Source organism: Urocitellus parryii, chromosome 4, assembly GCF_045843805.1.
Source record: "Urocitellus parryii isolate mUroPar1 chromosome 4, mUroPar1.hap1, whole genome shotgun sequence".
Classification (NCBI taxonomy): domain Eukaryota; kingdom Metazoa; phylum Chordata; class Mammalia; order Rodentia; family Sciuridae; genus Urocitellus; species Urocitellus parryii.
Window position 1 is genome coordinate 199,875,136 of NC_135534.1, and position 21,719 is coordinate 199,896,854.

Here is a 21,719-nt window from a genome sequence, read left to right on the forward strand (position 1 = left end):
TCGAGAGGGACTTTCCGCGCTGTAGGCGGGGCGCGGGCAGAATGCCCAGTACTCTTGCCACTTCGTTAGCTTCCCGCTGGAGCTGTGGTTCGTGAAGTGTCCGTGGCTTTGGCCCTGTGTGCTTCTCGAGGATCAGTTGACCCAGGCTCCCTTCTCGGCGGCTTTTCTCGAGCTGGGCCTCCGCCGTCTGCTGCATGGCGTGGGCCTGAAGGGCGCCTCCGCTCTTAAGCCTTGGTAAGTCCCTCCCGCTTAGGGATGTGGACTCGACGCGCGGGAGCCAGGAATGCAGAAAGCAGTTTATTCTCATTTCGGTGTTTGTTAGGAATCTTGCCTCGGGGTTCTTTCTCCTCCCGTGTCAGTCCTAGGGTAATCTCTTGCATTCACATTCCAGATCCTTTACAGATCTCTCTCGACATCCCAGATACCTGTGTTGAGCTCCAGAGCCAACCGTCCAGAAGACATCTTCCAATTGGTTATCCCAGTGTTAATATGCCTTTTGAGTATCTCAAGTTCATCTCCAGACCTGCCTCCACTCAGCCCCTGTAGTTCACGTGTTGGTGAACTGCATCATCCATGGATTCCTCCCTAACCAGAAAATTTTAGTATCATTCTAGAACCCTTTTCATTGCCTTTCAGTCCCATTGTTTACTGAATTCTCCCTATTTCTCACCCCCCCTTGGGGCTGTATTGTGAGAAAGTATAATCATTTTAATCTTTTGTGTTAAATTCTGTGATTAATTACATTCACGATGTTGTGTAACCTTCACCGTTAGTTCTGTTCAACCTTATTCTTTTATGTGTGATATACAGTTTTGTTGAAAAGATGTCTTTCCTCGATAAACGGTCTTGGCATTCTTGTTGAGAATCAACTGGCTACATATACGTAAACGTGTATTTCTGGACTATCTATAGTACAGTGGTCCATATATTTTGTTAGTACATTTATTACTATTAGGATTGAAGTCAAGGGTACCTAACCACTGAGCCACATCCCCAGCAAAGCTGCTGAGGCTGGCTTCAGACTTGTGATCCTCCTGCCTCAGCCTCCTGAGTCAATACTGTTTTAATTACTTTAGTTACAGCTGTTTGGAAGTTGTACCTTGTGAGCTCTTCAGTTTTTTTCTTTTTTCAATATCATTTTGTTAATGTCAGATTTTTTTTTTCACTTCCATCTGAACTGAGAATTGACTTTTCCAGTTCTTCAAAAAAGGCTTTAGGAATTGTATTGAATTTGTACCTTGCTGTGTATATCATTGACAACTATGTATTATTATTATTTAATATTTTTATTTCAGATGGTATTTTTATTTAATTTTATGTATTTTTATATAGTGCTGAGGATTGAACCCAGTGCGGCAAACCTGCTAGATGAGCACTTTACCACTGGGCCACAACCCTAGCCCTACAACTGGATATTACTGACAACAGTTATGTGTACCTATCCATGAACATGGGATATCTTCCCATTCTTTTAGTTCTTTGTTAATTTTATTCAGCTTTCAAGTTTTCAGGATGTGTCATTCATTTAGATGATATTTTGATTGAATTACTTCCTCTTCATATTGTTTATTGCTAGTGTGGAAAACAACTGTTTATGTATATTGTTATTGTATCCCTGGAACTTTACTGAATTTGTTTATTAGCTATGGTAGCTATATTGTGGATTCTTTGGAATTTTCTGCATATTAGATAGTGTAGTCTGTTAGTCTGTGATTAGAGATTACTTTATCTCTTTTCCAATGTAGTTTTTTTTTTTTTTAACGTGTTTGCTTTCTTCTTCTTCTTCTTCTTCTTCTTCTTTTTTAATCTAGTAGCTCTGGATACTGGAACAGTGTTGAACTGCAGCAGTGGAAGTGAGCATTATGTTTTATTCTTGATGTTAAGGAAAAAGCTTTTCATCATTGAGTATGAAGTTTCTCATACTGTGGATTTTTCATTAATACTTCTATCATGTTAAAGAATTTCCTCACTATTTAAGTTTTCTGAGATGTTATGAAAGGGTGTTGGATTTGATCAGATCTCTTTTCTGCACCAATTGGGATGCTTGTATACTAACTGTCTTCATTCTAGTTTTGTAATGTATTATATTAATTGATCTCATGTGGAACTAATTAGGATGAATTCTACTTGGTTATGATGAATAATTCTTATAATATGCTTTTGGAAAAAAAATATATATAATCTTTATTTATTATTTATTTATTTTTATGTGGTGCTGAGGATCAAAACCAGGGCCTCACAGCTTTTGAGGCAAGTGCTCTACCACTGAGCTATAGCCCCAGCCCTGATTTGTTTATATTTTGTTGATTATTTTTGCATTTGTTTTCATAAGAGATATTGATCTGTAATTTCTTGTGGTGCATTTATCTGGCTTCGTCACCAAGGTAATGCTGGCCTCATAAAATGTGTTAAGACACGTTCCTCCTCCTTCAGTTTTTTGCAAGAGTTTGAGAAGCATTGTTAGAAATATCTCCCTAAAAGTTTAATAGAATTCACAGGTAAAGCTGTGTGGCACTTTGTTTTGTTGAGAAGTTTCAATTGCTGATTCAATCTGTACTTGTTATACATCTGTTGAGGTTTTCTATTTCTTCTTGAATCAGTTTAGGAAATTTTTATGTTTTAAGGAATTGGCATGTAATTATTAATACTAATCTCTTATATCTGAAATGTTGAGAGTAAACGCCTCACTTTTAATTTCTGATTTTAGTCATTTGTGTAATATCTTTTTAATTCTTCATTAGTCTAGCTTAAGTAAGGGTCCTCAATTTTGGTGTGTGTGTGTGTGTGTGTGTGTGTGTTTGTTTTAAAGAAACCTTGCTATGTTGCCCAGGCTTGTCTCAAATTCCTGGGCTCAAGCGAAGCTCCTATCTCAGCCTCCCAAGTAGCAGAAATTACAGGCAGTTACCACCATTGATTTTTGTTTGTTTGTTTTTCTGTACTCTAATTTGTTGATCTCTAATCTGATTGTCTTATTCCTTTTCTTCTGTTAGCTTTGGGTTTCGTATGCTCTTCTTCTTATAGTTCCTTAAGGTGTGAACTTTAGGTTTTTGATTTGAGAACTTTCTTCTTTTGGAGGGGGGAGTTTACTGGGGATTGAGTTTAGGGGCACTCTACCCCTGAGCCACATCCCCAGCCCTTTTTTGTGTTTTATTTAGAGACAGGGTCTCACTGAGTTGCCTAGCGCCTTGATTTTTTTCTGAGGCTGGCTTTGAACTTTGGATCCTCCTATCTCAGTCTCCTGAGCCACTGGGATTACAGGCATGCACCACCGCACCCAGCTTCTTCTTTTTTAATATGGTTATTTACAAATGTATATGTCCCCTCTGATCACTGCTTTTACTCTTAACTTATAAGTTTGGGTATATGTTATTTTTATTTGTGAAAATTTCCAGTTTTTGTTCAGCTGCTGTTTTCTTTTTTCTTTCTTTCCTTTTTTTTTTTTTTTAGAGAGAGAGAGAATTTTAATATTTATTTTTTTAGTTTTCGTCCGACACAACATCTTTGTTTGTATGTGGTGCTGAGGATCTTTGTTTGTATGTGGTTATTTACAAATGTATATGTCCCCTCTGATCACTGCTTTTACTCTTAACTTATAAGTTTGGGTATATGTTATTTTTATTTGTGAAAATTTCCAGTTTTTGTTCAGCTGCTGTTTTCTTTTTTCTTTCTTTCCTTTTTTTTTTTTTTTTTAGAGAGAGAGAGAGAGAGAATTTTAATATTTATTTTTTTAGTTTTCGTCCGACACAACATCTTTGTTTGTATGTGGTGCTGAGGATCTTTGTTTGTATGTGGTTATTTACAAATGTATATGTCCCCTCTGATCACTGCTTTTACTCTTAACTTATAAGTTTGGGTATATGTTATTTTTATTTGTGAAAATTTCCAGTTTTTGTTCAGCTGCTGTTTTCTTTTTTCTTTCTTTCCTTTTTTTTTTTTTTTTTTTTTTTTTTAGAGAGAGAGAGAGAATTTTAATATTTATTTTTTAGTTTTCGTCCGACACAACATCTTTGTTTGTATGTGGTGCTGAGGATCGAACCCGGGCTGTATGCATGCCAGGCGAGCGTGCTACCCCTTGAGCCACTTCCCCAGCCCATCAGCTGCTGTTTTCTAACATCATCTCATCATGTTTAGAGAAGATACTTTAGTTATCTATCTTTTTAAAAATAAAAAAACTAGACATGTTTTATAGCCTAATGTATGGTCTGTCCTGGTGAATGTCCCACATGCACTTGAGAGGAATGTGTATCCTATTATTGGATGGGATGATCTATGTCTGTTAGGTCTAGTTGGTTTTAAGATGTTCAAGTTCTCTATTTACTTATTAATCTGGTTATTCTAGCACTTATGGATTATAGGATATTGTAGTCTCCAACTATTATTGTAGAACTGTTTTACTACTTCTTTTAATTGTATCAAGTTTTTGCATCATATATTTTGAAAGTCTGTTACTAGATAAGTATATTTTTATATAATCTTACTGTATTGAAATGTTTATTAATATATGTTATTCTATCTTTTTAACCTTTTTAAATTAAGGTCTGTTTCGTCTAAATTTAGTATAACCACCCCAGTTCTCTTATTTACTATCTACATGGAACATCTTATTTTATTAATTTCAGCCTTTTTCAACCTAATTGTGTCTTAAGGTCTAAATGAGTTGTAGACAGCATGTAGTTGGACCATGGTTATTTGTTGTTGTTGTTGCTATTTATTTTATTTACCAAAGATTGAACCTAGGGATGCTTAACCACTGAGCAACATCCCCAGGCCTTTTTATTTTTTCAGACAGGATCTCGCTAGTTTGCTTATGGCCTCGCTAAGTTGCTGAGCTGGCTTTGAATTTGCAATCCTCCAACCTCACCCTCTCAAGTTGCTGGAATTACATGTGTGTGCCACTGTTCCCAGTTGGACCATGTTTTTTTAAAAACTATCTGCTCATCTCTGTCTTTTGATTGGAGAGTTTAAACCATTTATATTAATAATATTAAGGAGGAACTAATATCTGTCATTTTTCTATTTTTTATTGTTGATACCTTACTGCTTTATAAAGTTCTCATTTCCTCCATTACTATTGCCTTTTCTGTTTAGTTAGTTTTTGTTTAATCTTGAAGTGTTTGATTTCTGCATTATTTCTTTTTGTAATCTACTGATACTTCCTTTGTGGCTACAATAGGATTTAACATCTGTATTAATCTGTTTTCTGCTGCTAACAATATCGCAGACTGGGTAAGTTAGAAAAAAAAAAAAAAAGGTTTATTTTGGCTCACTGGTCTGGTTCAAAGTTGAGGAGCCAGTCTGTTGATAGACTTGAAGCCTGTAGAGTCCCAAAGTGGCAGGGGACATCATTTGGAAAAAGTGTATGTGTGTGCGTGTGTGTACCTTTTCTGGTCTCTCTCCTTTTTCTTATAAAGCCATTAGTATTAAATCATGTAGTCTCCACCTGATAACCTTGACTAGTCCTAATCATATTACAAAGGTCCCATTTCTCAATACCATAATCAGATTAAGTTTCCACCCTCTTAATACCATACAGTGGGGATTGAAATCCATCAATTTAATCATCTAATTTGAATTGACACCAATTTAACTTCAATTCATTCAAAAGCTCTGGTCCTATATAGCTCTGTACTTTTTTGTTGATTGAGGTAAGAGATGACATCATATGTGTCCATTAATAAAGGCATTTTATACATTTGACTTTTAGGTCATTGAAAATTAAAAGTGGAGTTAGAAATTATAATTAATCTTATTGAGGATCTGTTTTTGTTTCACAGGTTGCTTCTTTGTTACTGCTTTGGAGATTGTCTTTGGCTTGTGACAGTTTGGTTCTAATGTTTGATGAAGTATTTCCTAGTAGGAATTTGTTGAACTTTGTAAAAATCATAACATTTGGGGAGTTTTTGACCTTTATTTCCTCAAATACTCTTTCTGCCCTTCTTTCTGTCTTCTTTGGAACTTGCACTTTCTGACTCAGCTTCAAGAAAGAAACAGTATTTGTTTTGTTTGTATGTTTCCATATTATTTTATTTGGGAACCAGACATCTAAGGATTAGGATATTCAAAGCAATCACTTATATGGAGGAAAATAGAAGGCTTTAATCAGGGATGGATACAGGCTCAGAAAAGAACTAAGAAGACCATAAGCTTTTACCTTAGGCTGATCCCCTAGCACAGAGAGAATTTAAACACCAACCAACCAAACAAAAAACCAGCAAACCTGATGGAAGAGAGAGTTTCTGATTTTGAGTCACCATGTTTTAAGATTCAGATGTCCAATTTTCATGAAAAAATCACAAAGCATAAAAGATTCAGCAAAGTATGAACTATTCAAAAGAATAAATCAACAGAAACTGTCTCTCAGGAATACCATATGTCTGGCTTATAGACGAAGGCTTTAAAACAACTGGTTTTTGTTTTATTTATTTATTTGAGATAGGGTTTTGCTAAGTTGCTGAAGGTGGCTTCAAAGTTGTAATTTTCCTTTTGTCAGTCTCCTGAATCAAGTCGCTGGAATCATAGGCAGGCATTCTTACCAGAGTGATCTTTTATTCTGATCACAGATAGTGTCATTATCTTAAAAAAAAAAAAAAGCAAGGCATCCCTGTAACTATAGGTTGAACTTCAGTTTCCTTATTTTACTATTCAAGGATTTTCCCATTCTGCCTCTTGCCTATTGCATTGTGCATTGCTTTTTTTTCATACAGACCCATATTCTACTCATACATTAATATTATTGTTCTAAGGTACAAAGCCACATGCTGAAAAAAGTTAAGCATATTTGAAAACCAAAGTTAGTTTTCTTTTTTTTTTTTAAAGAGAGAGTGAGAGAGGAGAGAGAGAGAGAGAGAGAGAGAGAGAGAGAGAGAATTTTTAGTATTTATTTTTTAGTTCTCGGCGGACACAACATCTTTGTTGGTATGTGGTGCTGAGGATCGAACCCGGGCCGCACGCATGCCAGGCGAGCGCGCTACCGCTGAGCCACATCTCCAGCCCCAAAGTTAGTTTTCTGTGAATGGCATAGGATATTGTAACATATGGCAATGGTAGGCATTGAAAGAGTATATAAAGTCTGTTTGGAAAATGGACTCAAAGATAAAAATAGCATGTATATCATCACTGATTCAATGGCCAACATCAGAATTGCTATATTAGATAAAATACACAATATTCTACAATGTATAATATGTATTCTATCTAATATCAGGAAATAATATGAAGTGTAATATGACATCATATATGATGTGCACTAGTTCAAATGTTTAGCTTGAATCCATTAGGCATTCAGATATTATGTCTAATTTGCAGGAAATATCAGGCATGGAAGAATAAATTCAATAACTCCTTGAGGAAGCAACCATTCAAATTCAGGATTTTTGCACTGCAGTTGACCAGATTTCTGCAATGAAACAGTGCCTTTAATTAATCACTCACTCAATCAATTAATTAATTTTCTGGACACCAGGGATTGAACCCGGGGTGCTTAACCACTGAACCACATCCCCAATTTCTCTCCCCATTTTTGTATATTTTATTTCGAAGTAGGATCTCCTTAAATTGCTTAGGGTCTTGCTAGATTGCTGAGACTGGCTTAGAACTTGTCATTCTCCTGTCTCAACCCTCCAAGCTACTAGGATTATAGGAATGTGCCACCATGCCTGGCTCAGTATCTTGATTTTTTAACTGTCACATTTTAAAAAGCTTAAGGGCAGTAGCTTAAATACAGTGTGTGGATTGGAAACTGGGAATGGTCAATAGAATATTTACTTGTAGTTAGTTAGGTGTTACATGAAGGGAAATTTTCCTGAAATATTACTGATTTGAGACGGCCAGCTGTAAAGATAAAGTTTAACGGAAAATGTGAATGTGATCCACGAATTAGAGAAAAATTTACTCAAATTAGAAGATATTGTGTATCAAATAAAGCAGATTACTAAACTGGTTTCTTTAAAAAATGTATACACACAACAGGATGTGCATGGAAAATACTGATTGGTAGTGGAATTTAATGTTATTTTAGCTTGTCTCTATTTTCTATTTCTTGGCAAAGCATATTATAATGAGTATGTAAGAAAATTTTATTTAAGCAAATTATATTAAGGTTTACTTGTATGTTTGCAGTATATATTTGAATTAAGAAATACAGGGTCTGGGGTTGTGGCTCAGTGATAAGAGCACTTGCCTTGCACATGTGAAACACTGGGTCCTATCCAGCACCACATAAAAGTAAATAAAGGTATTGTGTCCATCTACAACTAAAAAAAATTAAAATAAATAAATACATAAAAGTTGGTAACCAAAATATTAACCATTGTTTTGTCAGGATGTCAGTTCAGAAGGTTTATAACTTTTTTCCTAATATTATTTGAATACCTTAAAATCAGTATTACATAACTATATAAGGAGACATGAAGCAAAACTACTTCCTGCAGGGGTGTAGCCATGTCTACGGTAATAGACAAGACACAGAGAGAGCATAATTTTTTTTTTTTATTGCTTCTCTGTTTGATCTGCATGCACTATCCACAGGGAAACATTTGCAAATGACTAACCAGGAAAACAGCCTATGCCTTTTTAAGAGTAAAAGAGGCCAGAATTATTTTAAACATCAAGACTTGTGTAGTACTTTAATAATCATTGTTTTGTTCCCAGATACACTATAAATTCACTCAGGACAAGGACTTTAAACTTAATTATGCTGTTGCTTTGTATTTCACCATTGAATGCTTTTAAAATAAAATTCCCATTTTCCAGTCACAGTTTGAAATAACCTTGCTCATTCCTATCCTCTTTTTTTTTTTTAAGTTGTAGGTGGGCACAATACCTTTATTTTATTTATTTATTTTTATGTTGTGCTGAGGATGGAACCCAGTGCCTCATATGTGCTAGGCAAGTCCTCTACCATTGAGCTACAACCCCAACCCCATTCCTATCCTCTTCACTGACTGAAATACAAGGCAGCTATGTTGTACCAGTGGCTTTTGGACTTGGGAGTCAGAAGTTTTGACTTAGAGATTTCCTTTATCATACCATCCTCATAGCGTAAAGCTTAAATGAGATGCCTGTGAAATTCTTACCCAGGTACACTGTGGGCTCTCAATAAACTATGGGTGATTTGAGTCACAACTGTTAAGTGCTGCTTTCAAACAGGGCTTACACATGAAAGATGGGCAAAAGATTCCTTGCTCTAGCACGCGTTCTTCCTCTTAAGTTCCTCTCAGGCCGAAGCTACCCCTGCTCCAAGCGGCTGCTGCCATCACAGTTGCTGCCTGTCCAAGTCTAGACATTAATCTAACACCGCACAGGTGCAGCCCAGGCGAGCACGCTCTGCGCATGCGCATTTCCAGAGTCGGGCTAAAAACCGAGGTGGGGCTCGGTGAAAAGGAAACCCCGCCTTGCTGCCCGGGGCTCGGCCAATGAGGTTTCTTGTCTTCGTCCCTAGCCTATGAGACGGGACAGGGGGCGGAGCGGAGGGCGGAAGGAGCCACTTTCACGTGAGTAGGGGGCAGGGTGCGGGGGCAGGGCGGCTGGGGAGGCCCTGGTGGCGGAGCCTCCGGGACGGTGGACAACAGGCGGTAGAGGAGGAGACGGCGGGTCGGGTAGGGCCGCGTTTCCCCTCCTACCAACCCCGGGGGCATTTTGCAGTAGCTCCTGTGGGAAGTCAAGCTGTGTTCTCGCCCCGCGGGTTTAGCTGGAGGCTGCGTTCAGGTCCCTCGACGGGCGAGTTTTGAGGATAGCCGTGATTGGGGCGGGGGTTGGGGCGAGCCGTGGTTGGGAGAGGGCGCATGCGCAGCCTGACGCTCCGGGAGCCCCTGCCCAAACCGGTTCCCCCTGTCTAGGTGGGTGTCTTATCTTCTGAGACCTGCGTTTGCTGCCCTTCTCCCCTTCAGCCACCCCCCCTCCCCAGCGAAGCCGGTTTTGACTTTCTTGTTTTCGTTTCTCCCCTTTGGGAATCAGACTGCCCCTTCCGCCTCAGTTTCTCCCAGTTGCCCACTAGGCCTATATGTGTGGCTGACTTGGGCCTCAGGCTTGGCTTCCTGGGCTGCGCCGAGTATCAAAGGCTTGCTCTTTTAGTGTCGTTCTTTCATCTCATGTTTGTCTTTCTTTTTCCCCGCCTGCAATTAAAGTGCCTTTGACATCCCACTCATCCTATCTACTAGAAGCGTCTGCCTCAACACCTTGTTGCTGTATCTTGGTTTTCAGCAACCTTCAGGGTTTTGTGTGTTAAACTAGAGGGTAACCCGGGCCTCCAGGAGTTCGCTATCCATTGCTTAGTAGTACTTTGGTCCATGGGCTTCTAACATTCAAACTGTTCTAACAAGCATTTGCATACCTCTGGTTACTGAAGATTCCTTTTCATTTATCTTAGAAGTAAATTCCTTTTCATTTATCTTAGAAGGAAACTGTTAAATGATTATGCTACTAGTGTTCCCTTAGTTTAAAATCATATTTCAACTTGAATTTGAGATCTTGGCTTTTGTCAATTGGAGGGTGTGGCGCGGGGAAACTTCACTTGATATTTTCATTTAGACCAACACCTGTATTTATTTTTGTTATGAGTAGAAGTAACGAGTGTGTGCGTTTCCAACTGCTTTCTTTAGGCAGGATAAACTTTACCACATTAAACCGTTGTTTGAAAAGTAGTTAGGAATAAAGTATAGGTGCCAAGAAAGGACACTTTTTTTTTTTTTTTTAATGGAGGACCTTTGCCTTAATTCAGGTCTGTGTAGGGTGCTATAAATTATACTAGAAACTTTAAGTAGAGCTTAAAAAACTGAAAATGAATACAGGAGAGATTGATGATCTTTCTTGTACACTTTAGTTTGTATTAATAAGATTTGAATCCATTATTGATTTGTATGTATTGGTGACATTTAAAATTCACATGTAGCTCTAATACAAAATATTAACTTGGTCTCATGCCAAAGTTGCCATATTGCTAGAGTGTGGTACACTTCCTTTCATTGTTTCAGATTTGTAAGTTTGTAGTTAACTCATTGGTCTTAATAAGAGATGTTTGAAAAGTTAACCTGTCAGCTGTATGCATTTTGGCATATTTGGTATTGTATTTTGTATAAAATATAAAAGTGATTAACAGTATGGGAGTACTCTAATACATGTTTCCTATCTTCTCTGCATGTTGAGAGAAGTGTCTCGTATATATTACATACTCTACCTTCATGAGGGGACATGATTTTCCATAATATAACCAAACTTAACAGCCTGGACTCTTTAGAGCAGTCATTGTCTTTTATTTAGTAAAATTTCAGTTAAAGCTTCATTGTTTTGATAATGGCTTTTGAGTATAGGCATTAGAAAATAATGGTTTAAATCATTGCTACTTTCAGTATCTTTATAAAAACACTGGTATGCTAAGGATCTGACATAGGCTGTACATTATTATGTTTGCAATTTCAATATTATGAGATATTAGATTATCAAGAATGTGGGATAAATGAATACAACACTCTTAAATCTTTCTTGTCTATAGAACTCAAATATTATTTTAAAAGTGCCAATTTAACTAATATATATGAAGCAAAATTTGGCATGTCATTTTGGCATGTTTTAGCTGCTTTGTTTTTTACTGGTTTTACATAGTTTAAATTCAGAGGAAAGGAATTCCAGAACTTAAGAAATTGATGCCCATCCCATGGCTGTACCTGAAAAACAACAATCTGGGTGTAGTGGCCCATGACTGTGATTCCAGTGACTAGGGATGCTGAGGCAGGAGAGTTGCAAGTTAAGGCCAGCCTCAGCAACTTAGGGCACATCCTGTCTCTGAATAAAAAATAAAAAGCTAGAATGTAGCACAATTGCACAGTACCAAAAAAAAAATCACTAGAGCAACTTAATGTGTTTTTAATTTTTTTTAAAAGTTATACATGGGCACAATATCTTTATTTTTGTTTATTTATTTTTATGTGGTGCTGAGGATGGAACTCAGGGTCTCACACGTGAGAGGCAAGTGCTCTAATGCTGAGCTACAACCCCAACCCAACGTGTTTTTTTTTATGTTTGCATAAACTGGTATCTGATCATTCTCTTCCACCTTCATCTCTCTTCTTGTATTGTTATTTAGGAAACTTTTAAGTCAAAACAATATTGGATGGACATTTATATTGTAACCACTCTTATTGGCTCTATTTGCCTTATTTTTATTCCAAATATGGAAGTATGTAAGTCATGAACATGTTTATAGAATTTAGCCTAGAAGTGTCCCTTCTCTTTCCAAGTCAACTACTCTGAGGCAGTCATCAATGAGAATTTCTTGATGTTTCTTCCTTCTCTCAGTCCAGAGTTCTATGAGACCTGATTCCCCCTGCATCCGATTTTCTGATCACCATAGAGTAAAATAAAGCTATAAGCCTGCCTTTAAGTTTGTGCTTGACATTAAATAGTATATATTACTGTGGCTTTAAAATGTAAGTGTATTTGTATGTTTTTGTATGTTGTTGTGGTTGAACCCAGGGCCTTGCACATGCTAGGCAAGTGCTCCACCACTGTGCTACATCCCTAACCTGAGAAATATTAGTTGTATGGCTGTGTTGCCAGATTTGAGGGTTTGTACCTGTCCAAGAGAAAACGCATAATTGTTACATGTTTTCAGTTAGGCTCATACCAGCATCAGCACTGTGTTAGAAACCACTAATCCTTGGGATCTGTAAAACTTTGTGGTAATAACATTTTTCTCCTTACTAATGTGTTACATTTATTAAGATATATTAACAAATGAATTTCTGTGGTAACTTTAATGTTATTTATGTTATTAACATAGCTTAAAAATACCCTATTTAAAACTTTCTCTTTTCCATTTTTATTTATACATTTTGGTAATGTAACTTGACAATCTGTAATTATAAACTTGTTTTCCCTAATCTGAAGATGATGCTTCTGTCACTTAAAGATGAATTAATGTAAGAATGTATTAAATATAATCAAGAGTAAAAAGATCATTCAAGTCTAAATTGTATTGAATATTGGGTACTTGTATAATATTAATAAATAGAGCCATGAGTTAATCATTTTAATATTTTTTATAGAGGTAATAAATTCTCTTGGACCCTTCAGGGTATCTTAGTAAACTGACTCTGGGATTGTGTTATAAAAAAGTCACTTTTGTACTGTGACACATGATTTTCTATCTAGACCTCAAATACACCTGCAGAAGAGAAATGGTTCCTTCCTTATTATAGTTACCTGTTGAATTCTGTGAATTCAGGAAAAGCTGATTTCTGTCTAACCTCAAACTAATACTTACCTCAAAAATTGTCTCCCTGCAGATAGTCTTTTTTATACTTTTTTAACTGTATGGAAAAATCTATCAGATAGGGTTAAAATACCTGTGGAACATAATATTTGTGAATTTTGTATCTTTCTAGTGGCTACTATCTGATGTGAATGAGGGGCTCAGTGCAGTGTTAATGGACTGCTCACTTATAAATGTTCCTCCATTTTTGTTTAACTGTGGATCAGGTCCTCAGATAAGAAGGTGAAGAAAACTTATGTCTTCTGCCAAACATTTTTGGTTTCCCAATGTCCATTTCCCTGGCATGCAAACAGAAATCACACAAAAGAGAAACTATGTTTTACTGCATTATCTTAGATTTTGATAAACATTGGATTCTTACTTGCTTGGCATTAAATTCACTTAGATAAAAGAGAAGTAATACAAAAAACATTTCAGATCTAAGTGCAACAGACAGCTGGATATTCTAAATGAAATAGATTCATTTCCTTACTAAAGGAGAAGGAACTATATTGACTAATAATAAGAAGAAAAGGTTTTAGAAAACCCCTTATTGCTTAAAATATTTATATTTTTATATTTATAAAATGCTATGTAAATTCCTCAGAAATGTGTTCAGAAAAAGGATACTTAAAAATATGCTAGCAAGGTCAGAAGTGTAATTTGACCTTGTAAATGAGTAGTATATTAACACTAAGCTGGTTTTCTTTGTATTCTCAGAGGTAAGTTCTTTTGTGGAAGTGGCTTCCAAATAACAATATCAGTATTTAGTTTTAATGATATTTTATAGAAGTGACATAAAGGCAGCGTACCTGGAGTTCTGGAAAAAAATCATAGTCCTGTTTCCTGAAATAGCTAGAGGAACATGGAGATTTGTTTTTTTTTCAGGTGTCAATCATATTGCACTCACGCAATCAGGCAGAGTTAAATGAATGGCTTTATTTGCATTTCATCCCCTCTTCTTACCACTTGTATCTTTCATGAAAGGAGTCTAGGGAGACTATCGACTTAGGGTCAGAATAACATGGACATCCCAAAGTCTTGCACTTAGCATGTGACTCAGGTAGCTCTGAGACTCAGTTTCTTCATTTGTTAAAATTGATCTTCTTACACCTACCTCAGGAAATCTACTGGAAAAAAAAAACCTGATATTTTCCCCACTTTTCTAGGTACTTAGATTCACAAAAGTATAGAAAGTATTGGTCCCCTCCTATTACATAACTTGATCATAGCATTGCCCAAGTCAAAAAGAGGACCCAGGAATTCAATGTCCAAGTCTGTTTTTTCCTAGTTGTAGATGGACAGAATGTCTTTATTTGTTTAATTTTATGTGGTGCTAAAAGTCTAACCCAGTGCCTCACACATAGTAGGCAAGTACTCTGCCACTGAGCTACAGCCCCAGCACCAGCACCACCACCCCCCCCCCCGGTTTTTTTTTTCCTATTATAATAGTTAAAATCCTAGTAAGGTTTGATTACTCATGAAAAAGTGAAAAATGACTGAAAACAATGGTTTTCTTTAGGCATTTTACTGTGTTTTGTGAGTTTTTGACCTTAAAAATCCCCAAAACTACAGTCAGTCTTTAAATAAACTTTTATTGAAGGATGAATTGATATATGAAATGTGGCATACATACTAATGAAAAGTTAGCCTTAAAAAGGAAGGAAATTCTAACACATGCAACATGAATAATAACACATGCTTACTGAAATAAGCTACTTACATAGAACAAATACTCTATAATTCCATTGCTTATAAGGTACCTAAGTAGGCAGATTCATAGGGACAAAGTAGAATGTTGGCTCCAGAGGCTGTGGGGAGAGGAAATGGAGAGTTACTATTAATGGGTGCACTTTCAGTTGGGAAATATGAAAACATTCTCGAGGTAGTTGGTGATGAAGATTGCCCAATAGTGTGAGTGTACTTAATGCCAAAGACTGTATTCTTACATGTGACTAAAATGATAAAGTTTATGTTATGTATATTTAACTACCAATGTAAAAAGATTGCAACTTGTAAAATATTTTTTAAAAACTTTTGCTTTATAAATTCCTATATTTTATTTCAGATATCTTTTCTATATTTGGGGTGGGAGGGTACTAAGCATCAAACCTAGGCACACTTAACTACTGAACTGAAGTCCCCAACCCTTTTTGAGACAGGGTCTTACTAAGTTGCTAAGGGTGGATTTGGACTTTTAGTCCTCCTTCCTCAGCTTCCAGAGTCAGTAGGATTACAGGTGTGTGCCACTATGCCCCATTCAGGTACTTTTTATAGTTCATCTGGTATTTAAAAAAAAATCATTTAGTAGTTAAAAGAAGTGAACTGTCACAGGCATCATAGGTTAAAAATTGTCTAAGAGGAATTTTTAGATAAGCTGGATTTTCTTGCTTTTAATAGTGAGTTCCATCAAGATAATTAATTTTTTAATTTTTTATTTTTTTTTAGTTTTGGGGTTTTAAAGTTAACCTGGAATCAATCAAAAGGCATAAATTAATATGGTTATCTTAGTTCACAAATATCAGAGAAACAGCCTTCAAATTCAGTCAGATTTCAAACAAAGACACATCTATTATTTAGCAATTAGTAGTGGTGAAAAGGAATTTTTTTTAAAGGTGGGATGGGTTTTCTATTGATTTTTGTTAGATTTGTCTTGCCCTCTCATGGGATAGTCTATAAGAAAAATGTGAAAACAAGTGCAGGGAAACAAAATACAGGGATGGTGGTGTGTGGGGGAGAGTTGATGCTAACATAGTATCATTTTTATAACTTCTTTGTATCCTGCTTGTTTGATTTAGTATTATTTTACTGTGGTGCGGGGATGAAACCCAGGGCCTCTTGCAAGCAAAGCATATGCTCTATCACTGAGCTACACCTTAACTCCTTTTTTAATTTTAAAGGACCATAAACCCCACAAGAATTGTCCTGTTATAGCATCTTTGAGATGTGATTCTTTTGCTGCTTCCTGTCTTGTTCTTTTATTTGAACAGAGAGTAATCTTACCAGGTTTGTGTTATAGAAAGATACATCTGGGAGCAGTGTAAAAAATCGATTGGAATAAGAAAAACATGGAGATTAGGGGCACCAAGGAAAAAAGAGATACAGTCTAGAAATGAACGTAGGCTTCTAGATACCTGGGTTTGGACCAAGTTCCATAATTTTCTCTATGAACTTAAGCAAGTTACCCAATCTGTCTAGACCTCAGTTTGTCTATCATCTGGTATTAAACCCAGAGGGTCTGTGTCATTGAGCTACATTTCCAGCTCTCCTACCTTTTATTGAGACAGAGTTTTGTTAAGTCACCCAGACTGACATTGAACCTGTTTCTGCCTCAGCCTTGGGAGCCTTTCTGATTAGGTTGTGTGCCACAGAGCCCAGCTATGAAATTGGTTTTGAGATGACAATAGGGCACATATAATAGAGCCTTTCTGAATATTCACATGAAACCCTTGTCATATCTTTGCTGTACCAAGCATTATACTGTATTATAATTACTTGTCTATAGTCCATTTTCTCTCCCACTGTAAACCTAGCAAAGGTAAGTAGTACGTTTTATTCCTCACCACAATACTATTCCTAGGGCCTGGCATATATCAGACACCTGATAGTGAATAGAAAAGAAACAAAAATACTCATGTGGTGTTCAAGAGAAAAGATAGGATAGAATATTATCAGCATACAATAGAAAGGTATAACCATGTTAGTTAATGAGATATTCAGATAAAAGAGGAACAAAGGTGGAATTAAAAAAAAATAGGCAGAGAAGCTGGGCATGGCGCTGCATACTTATAACCCCAACAGCTTGGGAGTCTGAGGAAGGAGAATTGCTTGAGAACCTGTCTTGAAATAAAAAATAAAAAGGCCTGGGATGTAACTTGGTTTTAAAGCATCCCTGGGTTCAGTCTTCAGTGAGATAGACAGACACAGAAATATACATACACCAGCAGAAGGAAAGGTACCTAAATAACTAAGAAAAGTTGGTCAGAGGTAGAATGGAAGCAGAAGCTAGTAAGAATTTCAGAATAAGGAAATGGCCATTTTCATTTCTTTATGCAGATAGAAGTAAAGTGAGAATTGAAAAATTCTTTGGGGGCTGGGGTTGTGGCTCAGCAGTAGAGTGCTCGCCTAGCATGCGTGAGGCCCTGAGTTTGATCCTCAGCACCACATATAAGTAAATTAGGTAAAGGTATTGTGTCCAACTATAACTAAAAATAAATATTTTTTAAAAAATAGAATGAAATTACAAAAAAAATTCTTTGGGTTTTGAAATTTTGCATTATTAATAGTTTTTAAAAGAGGTTGCCACATTTTTGATAGGGACTGGTTAGTGATAGTTGGGAATTCCACTGAGGTAGAAGAGGTGAAAGCAGTTAATACTCCTTCAAGAAGAACATCTCAGCAAAACCAAGGAACTAAAGGTCAAACAGTCTCTGAACTAGAGGCTTGGCACTAGCACATTTTGTTTTCACCATGTTAAATTCAGTTATGAGTATCATCTACACTCTTTAAAAACTAGATCACTTACTGTGAGGTTGTTTTTGCTTCTATTAGTTGCATGTTAGCAAATCCATGCCACAAGTTAACTGTTACTACTCAGAATATTAGTAACTAGAAACAAAATATCTAATAGTCCAAAAAAAGCTCATTTTTTAAAAAAAGACAACACATTATCCAGTAGCCAGGTGCTTTTTAAAGATTGTCCAAAGAGACCTTATGGGCAGTTTGTTCCATTTCAGTCTCCAATTAATAGTCTCCAATTAATTCGTTAACTCGGTCTAGAGAAGATGGAGAATGAATATGAATCTTCGTTCAGCAAGAATGAGATGCATTTTTTCCAAGTTCTTTGCAAAAGTGCATAATTGAACATAAACTTGTCACTTAATGGCACAGATAGTGAATTTGGGCAAAAAATTATTAGGAGTTTTGACATCATGAGACTAATTTTCAGTCAGAATCCCTAGTGACCTTTTACGTGACAGTAAGAATAAAAACAGTGAAAGGATAAATGTAAGAAATATAGCACAGTTGAACTTTAGGTATGATTCAGGAGGCAGCATAAGTGAACAAATACCTGTCATCTCAAGTGACTTTATTAAAGGAGTTGTAGAAAAGGAAACATCTTTGAACTTATGCTTACAACATGGCCCTCTTGGAATTGACATGCAGAAACAAACCATCAGTGCCTGCCAGACCCCAAGCATTCATATATATATCATCTTACCTAAAACAGTAGATAATAATAACTTGTCAGCTTTACAGAATTGTTAGGATGAGAAAATGAGGTGATGGGTACATCTTATTCTTTTGTATTATAGAAAGATAAGATGTCTTTATATTGCATATTCCTTTACATATATTTTGATAAAAACGAATTAGAGTATGAAATTAGGAAATCCAAATGTTTGCCCCAGTAATGTGTTTACTAAGTTTGATTTCTTTTTTTAAAATTTTATTTATTTTATTTTTATTAGTTGCTCATGACATTCAATGACATATCATACATTTGATTCAAATGGGGTATGAATTCTCATTTTTCCACGTGTACAGGTTGCAGGCTCACATTGGTTATATATACAGCCATGTATATGGCCACATACAGCAATACTAGTGTCTATTGTATTTTGTTGCCCTTACTAAGATGAATTTCTTAAATCAATTAATATCTTATATTTTTTAATTGGAAGTTGGTTTTGAAAAGCTATGATTTTTGAATGCTTACAGTATTGTATATTGTTCAGTGTTTCATACATATAGTCCCTGATAATTTTTTTATTATTTATTTTTTAGTTTTCAGTGGACACAACATCTTTGTTTGTATGTGGTGCTGAGGATCGAACCCGGGCCGCATGCATGCCATGCGAGCGTACTACCGCTTGAGCCACATCCCCAGCCCCGAGTCCCCGATAATTTTTATAATAGCTTTATGAGATAGAGAGGAAAACTTTTTCTCTTATAGAAACTGAAGCTCAGGGTGACCAGGCTTATGCTATTAGTAGAACTAGTAATCTTTTTTTTTTTTTTTTTTGGTGGGGGTAGTCCTGGGGCTCTCAGTTATAAGCATATAAGCATGTGCTTTTCTACTGAGATACATCCCCAGACCCTAGAACCAGTATTCTAACTTGTGTGTTTTTCTAACTCCTAATTGTTTGCTTCATCATCACACTTATGACTGCTGATTTTATTGTCAGTTTATGAAAATTGTTCTTAACCTTTTCATTGGGTAGCTTTCTTTTTCCATCTTTATTTGCCATTCAATTTCTTTAATAAATGTTGAGCACCTACTATATCAAACATTGCTGCAAGTGCTAAATATACAGAGGTTAATGAAACATGAAAATGGAGCTTAGGTTCTAGTTTATATGATATGTTAATGATTAAAATGTTCAGTGTGTCAAATGGTGAGAGATGCTATGGAGATGGAGCAAGGGGGATATCAGTGCAGTGTTTGTGGTAAGAAGTTTATATTGTCCATGGAAATTGGAAGTACAGATTAAAAAAAAGGGTAGGCAGCTTCTTGTGGTAACTGATATAAGTAGGGATTAAAAATAAAACAAACTTAGGGCTGGAGCTGGGGCTGGGGCTCAGCGGTAACGCACTTGCCTGGTATGTTGAGGCAATGGGTTCCATTCTCAGTACCACATATAAATAAATAGAATAAGGGCCTATCAACAACTAAAACATTTTCTAAAAAGTAAATAAATAGAACAAAATTAATCCTCAGCATCTTACAACAGAAGTTGTAAATCTCTAGAATATTGTCAACCAAGTTCTGGGGCAGCTTTTGGCTAGGAAAGGGGTAGTCTTATACAGAGCTTGTGGCAATCATGGACTCCTGCTTCTGTTCATGGAAGCAAGAGAAAAGGAATCTTATTTTGTGATCCCTACACCCCCACTAGTCTAGTTAGTTAGTGTTTTGATAATCACTAGTTCTTGCTGAGTGATTCAGTTACTTTCAGATGCCAAAACAAACAAACATCTTATGAAGTGTATTTTCCTATCACCTCCTCAAAGAAAATGGGTGAAACTTTAAGCCTGCTAGATCTTCTTTTTTTTTTTTTTTTTTTTTTTTTTTTAGAGAGAGAGAGAATTTTTTTAATATTTATTTTTTAGTTTTCAGCGGACACAACATCTTTGGTATGTGGTGCTGAGGATTGAACCCGGGCCGCACGCAAGCCAGGCGAGCACGCTACTGCTTGAGCCACATCCCCAGCCCTCAAATCTTATTTCCATATCCTAAAAACTGAAATGAATTCTTTTTAAGTTTAGAGTATAATGGAAAGTTATTAATGTCTCAGAGCATAGCTTTAGACAGTTTCCTTGGGCTTTCTGCTATTCTGTTAATCACATTTTAAAAGAGAATAAAAGATTGATTAAACATGAAAACTTAAAGTTCAAGTTCTAAATATAGAAAAAGACTCAATACTGATTGGGGAGAGGTTCAAATTTATGTCATTAAAAAGCATTGTTATATAACAAAAAGGACACAGATTTGGAGTAGTAGATAATTGGGTTCAATATTTTGTTGCCTCTAACCATTTACATTACCTTGAAAAATTATACCATCTCTCTAAACCTTAATTTTCTCATCTGTGAAACTTCTTCCCCCCAAAAGCCTTCACTGATACCCCTTTCCTTCCATTTTTCTGTAGTTCCTCTCACCCTTTGATACACTGAACATTTAATCATTTTGATATCATGCAAGGTAGAACCAATAAGCTCCATTTTTAGAAACATGAAGAGTAAATCAAGACACTCATTATTAAATTATAAAGCAACATAATAGGTTTATAAAAATCAAGTGTTAGATACTGTGGGAACAGAAACAAGGGAAAAAAATTCATATGATTCTGGAGTGAGAATGGACAAGTGGGATGAGAAGACAACTAAAAGAAGGAGGTTTAGATCAAATTGGAGTTGATCAAATACAGAAGCAAGTAAATCACTCTAGGAAGAGAGTCCTATGAGGGTGAATATCTAGAGGTATCAAAGTATATATCCTTAGCCGAGGTCTGAATTATTTCCTCTCTTAGTATGCTCCCATAATTTTCTTACTGTAAATCAGGACCCATTAGCCTTTACAATTTACTTTGGTAAAGTGTAAACTCCTTTTGTGCAGTTTGTTTACTATAGCTCACCATTTATGCACGAGATACTCAAGAAATACTCATTGAATGGATAAATTAAAATAAAATTTTTCTTTTAATTTTTTAGAAGACCATTTTTAGTGTAACATGGGAGTCCAGAATTCTAGTTTTAGCTGTGCCATTAACTAGTTAAATGACCTTACTTCTTCATTTGGGCCATTTTCTTATCTGTTTAACAGTATTGATAATACCTAAGTTTTCTTCCAACTGTAATACTCAGGAATTGTGTGATTTCTGTTGCCAGGTGTTTATATGTGAGCCTTAGAGGGGGATATAGTGTTTGTCACATGGCATGTACTCAGTAAATACATATTCAATTAAAAAGTCCA

General features: G+C 36.1%; 1 protein-coding gene across 5 annotated transcripts in view; it reads left to right on the plus strand.

Moving 5' to 3' along the window:
* The first annotated feature begins 23 nt into the window (after positions 1-23).
* Rabgap1 (RAB GTPase activating protein 1) overlaps positions 24-21,719 on the plus strand; it is a 163,706-nt gene continuing 142,010 nt past the window's right edge. For 2 of the 5 annotated variants that reach the window (XM_026386294.2, XM_077797093.1), the window contains exon 1: positions 9,521-9,596. The gene's annotated coding sequence lies outside the window, so the exon portion shown is untranslated. The other 3 variants (XM_026386295.2, XM_026386297.2, XM_026386296.2) reach the window with 3 other exon arrangements.